This window comes from Salvelinus fontinalis, chromosome 23 (genome assembly GCF_029448725.1).
Source record: "Salvelinus fontinalis isolate EN_2023a chromosome 23, ASM2944872v1, whole genome shotgun sequence".
NCBI lineage: Eukaryota > Metazoa > Chordata > Actinopteri > Salmoniformes > Salmonidae > Salvelinus > Salvelinus fontinalis.
This window is the reverse complement of record NC_074687.1, coordinates 12,001,555-12,010,845: the sequence shown is the minus strand read 5'-3', so window position 1 is coordinate 12,010,845 and position 9,291 is coordinate 12,001,555.

The following is a 9,291-nucleotide window of genomic DNA, read 5'->3' as shown; positions in this document are numbered from 1 at the left end:
GGTAAAGGAGACTGGTAAAGGAGAATGGTAAAGGAGACTGGTAAAGGAGAATGGTAAAGGAGACTGGTAAAGGAGGCTGGTAAAGGAGACTGGTAATTGAGGCTGGTAAAGGAGACTGGTAATTGAGACTGGTAATTGAGACTGGTAATTGAGACTGGTAAAGGAGGCTGGTAATTGAGACTGGTAAAGGAGACGGGTAAAGGAGACGGGTAAAGGAGACTGGTAAAGGAGACTGGTAAAGGAGGCTGGTAATGGAGACTGGTAAAGGAGGCTGGTAAAGGAGGCTGATAAAGGAGGCTGGTAATTAAGACTGGTAAAGGAGCCTGGTAAAGGAGCCTGGTAAAAGAGGCTGGTAATTGAGACTGGTAAAGGAGGCTGGTAAAAGAGGCTGGTAATTGAGACTGGTGAAGGAGACTGGTAAAGGAGACTGGTAAAGGAGACTGGTAAAGGAAGCTGGTAATTGAGACTGGTAAAGGAGAATGGTAAAGGAGGCTGGTAAAGGAGAATGGTAAAGGAGACTGGTAAAGGAGAATGGTAAAGGAGAATGGTAAAGGAGAATGGTAAAGGAGAATGGTAAAGGAGACTGGTAAATGAGGCTGGTAATTGAGGCTGGTAATTGAGACTGGTAAAGGAGGCTGGTAATTGAGACTGGTAATTGAGACTGGTAATTGAGACTGGTAATTGAGACTGGTAATTGAGACTGGTGAAGGAGACTGGTAAAGGAGAATGGTAAAGGAGACTGGTAAAGGAGACTGGTAAAGGAGGCTGGTAAATGAGGCTGGTAATTGAGGCTGGTAATTGAGGCTGGTAATTGAGACTGGTAAAGGAGGCTGGTAATTGAGACTGGTAATTGAGACTGGTAATTGAGACTGGTAATTGAGACTGGTAATTGAGACTGGTGAAGGAGACTGGTAAAGGAGAATGGTAAAGGAGACTGGTAAAGGAGACTGGTAAAGGAGAATGGTAAAGGAGACTGGTAAAGGAGGCTGGTAAAGGAGACTGGTAAAGGAGGCTGGTAAAGGAGACTGGTAATTGAGAATGGTAAAGCCTCAGGATTCCAATAGACCCTGATGCCACACAGAAGGAATGTTATTACCGTCACAACATAATTATTCTCAGCACTGACTTCGCTCATCGAACAGTATCTAAGTCATCAGCGTAAACAGGAAACGCATACACACAAACTGAACTCATCACATAAACGCAGTCAGGATTACCCATGGGTAAAGTGATGTAACGTACTATAATGAGCCAATTCCAAACATTTACATTCATCAACTACATGGTGTCGCCTACTAGACATGAAGACATGTTTTGGGTGATGCCTATACTGTATAATGATTGTACATTAGACTTGTGGCATTAAGTCTGAGAGAGTCAAAGTTTCCACCTCAATTATCCATTCACCTTTGAACTCCTGAAGTAGCAGACAGTGTTTCTGGATAAAAGTATTAGATGGTCATAGAGGGACACATTTTTGCACCAACGAGAGCCAACGGATAAAAAAATCAGAGCTTCTTTTCTTGCTTTTTCTGTGGTCTCTGTGTTCCTGTTCTCTCCTCCTCCAGGATCACTCTTTTCTCTATCTATTTTTATTACTCTTTCATGTTTCCTTATTTTCCTGCTGAATAGAGTCTGTAGCTGAGAGCCCAGTGGGTATCCCTGTATTACAATCTGAGGGGGAGCGGGCGACCGTGTGGTCTCTTGGGAACATAAAGTAACTCCGCCATGTTTGGTTCAATGCCAGGGGGAGGGAGGGCTGCCTGCAAAATAAAATACAGCATACACATCCTTGAAAGAGACAGAATGGATGATGGAACACAGTTCATCTGGAGTCGATCAATAAACAATAAGCTCCATGAAGGACACAAGTATTCTGTGTATTCTGAAATCTGTTCTGCCCCTGACTCTCTCCATTCTCCCACTGTCCTAGATCCCTATCTGTTCTGCTCTGACTCTCTCCATTCTCCCACTGTCCTAGATCCCTATCTGTTCTGCCCCTGACTCTCTCCATTCTCCCATTGTCCTAGATCCCTATCTGTTCTGCTCTGACTCTCTCCATTCTCCCATTGTCCTAGATCCCTATCTGTTCTGCTCAGACTCTCTCCTGGATCCCTACCAGGTCTGTTCTGACTCTCTCCTGGATCCTTATCTGTTCTGCTCAGACTCTCTCCTGGATCCCTACCAGGTCTGTTCTGACTCTCTCCTGGATCCTTATCTGTTCTGCTCTGACTCTCTCCTGGATCCCTATCTGTTCTGCTCTGACTCTCTCCATTCTCCCACTGTCCTAGATCCCTATCTGTTCTGCTCTGACTCTCTCCTATATCCCTATCTGTTCTGCTCTGACTCTCTCCTGGATCCCTACCAGGTCTGTTCCGACTCTCTCCTGGATCCCTACCAGGTCTGTTCCGACTCTCCTGGATCCCTACCAGGTCTGTTCTGGTATAATAATAACATGTTATTACACCCGTCACTCACTGGAACAACACCTCTCGAACACCATTTTTGCAGTTTTCTTTCTGCTCTCTCTCTCTGCACACACACACACACACACATATTCTCTCTCTCTCTCTTTGTCACCCTCGGTCTCTCAAACAATTTGACACACAAACACTCTGTCACACACTGTGACACAGGTCAACGGGCACACCTTATGAACTCTTTTCTCCTCGCCAAAGCTGTAATGGTATTTTAGGACACAAAGGTAGACTGATTGGATTTTAAAGTGGGGCACAACACCTACTCAGCTTTGTAATAGACCAGACAAAATAGGTGCATTTGATTGAAAAATCCTGAATAATAACACAGGCTAGTAATTCAAATCCCAGAGAGTGGTTTGGGTATTTTGTCTCCAGATTCTTCAATCAGTTACAGTTACTTATTTCATTTGCATATACTGTATTCTACTATATTATAGTCAATGCCACTCCGACATTGCTCATCCTCATATTTATACATTTCTTAATTCCATTCTTTTACTTTGAGATTTGTGTATTGTTGTGAATTGTTAGATACTCCTGCACTGTTGGAGCTAGGAACACAAGCATTTCGCTACACCCACAATAACATCTGCTAAATATGTGTATGTGATCAATACATTTTGATTTGATGTGCAGTGGCCCTGGGGCATAGCAGCTACGAATAACAAAAACAATGGTGTACTTCTTCAACATTCAATATGCAGTATGGATACAGCAGTTATCCACTAACCGGCCCCTGAGAGATTTAGAGAGTGTCCTTTGGTTTAATAAACAGCCATCAATTTAACTCTTTATCAGCAAGCCATCGCAGCATTTCATCTCTTACCTCGAACAGTGGAGAAAGACAAAAAGGCAAACAGCAACGTTCCAATGGACACACATAAACGTTCTGTGGGCATCTTCATAAAGGAAATCCTGTGTAGCAGATTTAATGAAACAAATCAGTAGTTGCATGAAGAACCTTAATAATAAATGAGGATTAAGGATATAGCTAAGTCTCTGTGACGGACATGACTATAGCATACAAGCAAAAACAACAGCCTGGTCTCATACACTAGACGTAACATAGTAAAGGTAAATCCAGGACACTCAAATTAGTATGATATGTTACGTTTGGCATGGTTACATAAGACAGAAGGTTATTAAAGGAGTAGTTCACTATTTTACAACTTGATGTTAGATGGTTCATTACCCTGAAAGTAGTTTAAGGGCATGGAGAAACTCTAATCCATGGTTCCGTTTTCTTTAAAGGTGCAATATGTAACTTTTTGGGCGACCCGACCAAATTCACATAGAAATGCTTTCCGGTGTTAAGTTTCATTTTTGCATCTTTTACTTTCGGTTTTGTACACTAGCGTCAAACAGTTGAAAATATCATATTTTTGGTTCTGGAAAATATATGTCACAGCAGTTTAGATGGTACAATGATTCTCTACACTATGTTTGCTTATTAGTCACATAAACCGAAATCAGGCAAACTATTATAATTTTACCAACCAGGAAATGGCAGAGCGATTTTTGCATAGTGCACCTATTTTTTATATATATTGTTTATCGCTTTTTCTCCCCAATATCCAATTGGTAGTTACAGTCTTGTCCCATCGCTACAACTCCCGTACAGACTCAGGAGAGGTGAAGGTCGAGAGCCATGCTTCCTCCGAAACACGACCCTGCCAAGCCGCACTGTTTCTTGACACACTGCTCGCTTAACCCGGAAGCCAGTCGTACCAATGTATCGGAGGGAACACAGTACAACTGGCGACCGTGTCAGCGTGCATGCGCCCCGGCCCGCCACAGGAGTCACTAGAGCGAGATGGGACAAGGACACCCTAACCTGGACGATGCTGGGCCAATTGTGCGCCGCATAGTGAAGCCTCGAGCACTTAGACCGCTGCGTCACTCAGGAGCCCCACATAGTGCAGCTTTAGAGCCACTACAAACTTCAGCTAACTTTAGCCACCACAAGCTAACAATCAATGGAAGTAATGGAGGCATATGAGCATGGCCAATAGACTACTTTCAGGGAGAGGAACTATTTAACCCTAACCACTAGCCTAGACATCGTTAGCCACTTATCTAACATTTTCATTAGCCACCTAGCTAATGTTAGCCACAATAAATTGGAATTCATAACATCTTACATATTGTACGAATTGCAATTCGTAACATATCATATGAAATGGATGATGGGCATCCACAAATGAATACATACCATACGAAACGTAACATCTCACACTAAATGAAGGGATACAGATTTACATTTACTATGTTATATCTACCTCTGAGTCCAGGTTGAAAACAATAACACTGTCAATATTGTCATTCAGCGGTGTCTAGTCTACATAACCTAAAATGTATAAATAAATAGCAACACAAGACAACAAGACATATAGCGTATACATGCGCTGAGAACTGTTAAAATATATACAAAATAACTTACCTCAGTTTTTATTTTTTTCACAGGTGACACACCTTGTACTCATCTGATACGAAACACTGCACAACCGCAGGTGGATCCCACATTTCTTTGAAGTGAGGAAGAACAAATAGCAAACTTGTGTTTTCTGTCATCTTTTCAGAACAGGAAAAGCTGTCGTTGGATAAAGCATCTCCAAATGTCGAGCTGGATTAACTCAATGCGAGAAATAAGTCACATCCTCCTTTGCTGAGCGCAGTGTGCCTGCACAAATTTAACTGATGAGTTTAGTGGACTTATCCTCAAAATGGGCAAGCATCTTTGCCTCTGCTGTTGGCGACTGAAATACTGCAGCGTCTAGACTACTGAAAGCAATAACGCCAAGTGGTGGGAATAAACAGAAAAGAAAATACTACATCAAAATGAAAATCATGTAGCCATACCATTTACTATTTTCTTCTGTGTGCATAACAAAACAAATTGAATGTACACGCAGCAAAACGGAGTAAAAATGACAAAGAGATGGAAGAATGAATGAAACATCAGTGAGATGTTGGTGGTCAAATATAGAAGAAAGGAGAGAGAGAGAGACAGACAGACAGAGAGTGAGACAGACAGACAGAGAGTGAGAGAGACAGACAGAGACAGAGACAGAGACAGACAGACAGACAGAGAGAAAGAGAGAAAGAGAGAAAGAGAGAAAAGAGCGAGAAAGACAGATAGACAGAGAGAGCGAGAGAGAGAGAGACAGACAGACAGACAGACAGATAGACAGAGAGAGCGAGAGAGCGAGAGACAGACAGACAGACAGACAGACACAGACAGACAGACAGACAGACAGACAGACAGAGAAAGAGAGAGAGCGCGAGAGAGAGAGACAGACAGACAGAGTGAGACAGCGAGACAGATGGACAGACAGACAGAGAAAGAGAGAGACAGACAGACAGATGGACAGACAGACAGAGAAAGAGAGAGACAGACAGACAGATGGACAGACAGACAGAGAAAGAGAGAGACAGACAGACAGATAGACAGACAAAGAGAGAGACAGCGAGACAGATAGACAGACAGACAGACAAAGAGAGAGACAGACAGACAGACAGCGAAACAGACAGACAGACAGACAGCGAAACAGACAGACAGACAGCGAAACAGACAGACAGACAGACAGACAGCGAAACAGACAGACAGACAGCGAAACAGACAGACAGACAGACAGACAGACAGACAGACAGTGATAGAGATCAAATACAAATCTTAGAATCAACTATTAAAGACTACCAGAATCCACTGGAATCTCCAATTACATTGAATGAATTGCAGGACAAAATACAAACCCTCCAACCCCCCAAAAAGGCCTGTGCAGTTGATGACATCCTCAATGAAAGGATAAAATATACAGACCACAAATTCCAATTGGCTATACTTAAACTCTGTAACATCATCCTCGGCTCTGGCATCTTCCCCAATATTAGGAATCAAGGACTGATCACCTCAATCCACAAAAGTGGAAACAAATTTGACCCCAATAACTACCATGGGATATGCGTCAACAGCAACCTTGGGAGAATCCTATGCATTATCATTAACGGCAGACTCGTACATTTCCTCAGTGAAAATAATGTACTGAGCAAATGTCAAATTGGCTTTTTACTAAATGACCGTATGACAGAACACGTATTCACCCTGCACACCCTAATTGACAAAAGAAACAAACCAAAACAAAGGCACAGTCTTCTCATGCTTTGTTGATTTCAAAAAAGCTTTTGACTCTTCTATACAAATTTATGGAAAATGGGGTTGGGGGAAAAACATACGACATTATGAAATCTAGGTACTGTACACAAACAACAAGTGTGCAGTTAAAATTGGCAAAAAACACATTTCTTTCCACAGGGCCATTGGGTGAGACAGAGGTGCAGCTTAAGTCCCAACCTCTTCAATACATACAGTGCCTTTGGAAAGTATTCAGACCCCTTGACTTTTTCCACATTTTGTTACGTTACAGCCATATTCTAAAAATGTATTAAATTGCATTTTTTCCTCATACCCCGTACACAAAATACCCCGTAATGAAATTGTGCAAATTATATAATTAAAAAAAAACGTGAATATGACATTTACATAAGTATTCAGACCCTTTACTCAGTACTTTGTTGAAGCACCTTTGGCAGCGATTACAGCATTGACTCTTCTTAGGTATGACGCTACAAGCTTGGCACGCCTGTATTTGGGGAATTTCTCAGATTCTTCTCTGCAGTTCCTTTCAAGCGCTGTCAGGTTGGATGGGGAACGTTGCCGCACAGCTATTTTCAGGTCTCTCCAGAGACAGGTTCAAGTCCAGGCTCAGGCTGGGCCACTCAAAGACACTCCTGCGTTGTCTTGGCTGTGTGCTCTGGGTCGCTGTCCCGTTGGATGGTGAACCTTCACCCTAGTCTGAGGTCCTAAGCGCTCTGGAGCAGGATTTCATCAAATATCTCTCTGTACAATGCTCCGTTCATCTTTCCCTCGATCCTGACTAGTCTCCCAGGACCTGCCACTGAAAAACATCCCTACAGCATGATGCTGCCACCCCCATGCTTCACCGTAGTGATGGTGCCAGGTTTCATCCAGATGTGATGCTTGGCATTAAGGCCAAAGAGTTCAATCATGGTTTTATCAGACCAGAGTATCTTGTTTCTCATGGTATGAGAGTCCATTAGGTTCCTTTTGGCAAACTCCAAGTGGGCTGTCATGTGCCTTTTACTGAGGAGTGGCTTCCGTCTGGCCACTCTACCATGAAGGGCTGATTAGGATCTGTCTAAAAATACTTGAATCAGTTATAGAACCCATTGCACTTTATGGTTGTGAGGTCTGGGGTCCACTCACCAACCAATAATTCACAAAATGGGACAAACACCAAATTAGACTCTGCATGTAGAATTCTACTAAAATATCCTCTGTGTACAAACATAAAACACCAAATAACGCATGCAGTACAGAATTAGGCCGATACCCGCTAATTATCAAAATCCAGAAAAGAGACGTTAAATTCTACAACCACCTAAAAGGAAGCAATTCCCAAACTTTCCATAACAAAGCCATCCCCTACAGAGAGATGAACCTGGAGAAGAGCTGCTCCTGGGGCTCTGTTCACAAACACAGACTCCACAGAGCCCCAGGACAGCAACATAATTAGATCCAACCAAATCATGAGAAAACAAAAAGAGAATTACACCTCCCTCTGCAACTGCTGAGAGGGAACGTCTGGCAGACAGACAGGAAGGAGAGAATCCACCGGGGAGGAAGAACACCTTGTGTGCTCTCCTCTTGTATAAAGTATCTTCTTAAGTCCACAGATGATGCAATCTCTATTTCACTCCACACTACTCTTTCCCACCTGGAAAATAGGAACACCTATGTGAGAATGCTATTTATTGACTACAGCTCAGCGTTCAACACCATAGTGCCCTCCAAGCTCATCCCTAAGCTAAGGACCCTGGGACTAAACATCTCCCTCTGCAATTGGATCCTGGACTTCCTGACGGGCCGCCCCCAGGTGGTAAGGGTAGGTAACAACACATCTGCCACGCTGATCCTCAACATGTGGGCCCCTCAGGGGTGCATGCTCAGTCCCCTCCTGTACTCCCTGTTCACTCATGACTTCATTCTTTAGGAACTTATGTGAGTGTAGTGTTTACTGTACTTTTTGTTTGTTTATTATCTATTTCACTTGCTATGGCAATGTAAACATATGTTTCCCATGCCAATAAAGGCCTTCAATTTAATTTCATTGAGAGAGAAAGAGAGAGAGACAGACAGAAAGACAGACAGAGGGAGACAGACAAATAGAGGGGGGGAGATCAAGACAGACAGAGAGAAAGAGAGAGCTAGAGAGACAGACAGAGAGAATGAGAGAAAGCAAGGCAGACAGACAGAGAGCGAGAGAGAGAAAGCGAGACAATGAGAGAGAGGGAGAGAGAGAGAGAGAGAGAGAGAGAGCAAAAGAGACAGAGAGACAGAGATCTAGAGACAGAAAGAGACACAGAGAGAGAGATAATACAGCTTGAAGAAATTCAAAGAATAAGGCATTGGCTTTCATAAAATTTTTACATGATGTTCTCTAGACTGTGTATGTGTGTGTGTGTGTGTCGTGTTCCAGACACTTGTAGAATCTATGTCAAGGCGCATTGAAGCTGTTTTGGTCCAATGGCCTATTAAGACTCTTTATGTTGTTTTCCTTCATATTGCCAGTCACCTGCATATACTATCAATGCAGTGAGAATATTTCCTGGTGGAGAGAAATGTGATAATGTGGGTGTGTCTACAACACTGCAAAACGAACCTGACCTACATGGGTATTCACTGAAGCTTTGGAAACCTGAGGGGACTGTTAAGTGGTCAGCTCAATTCAGT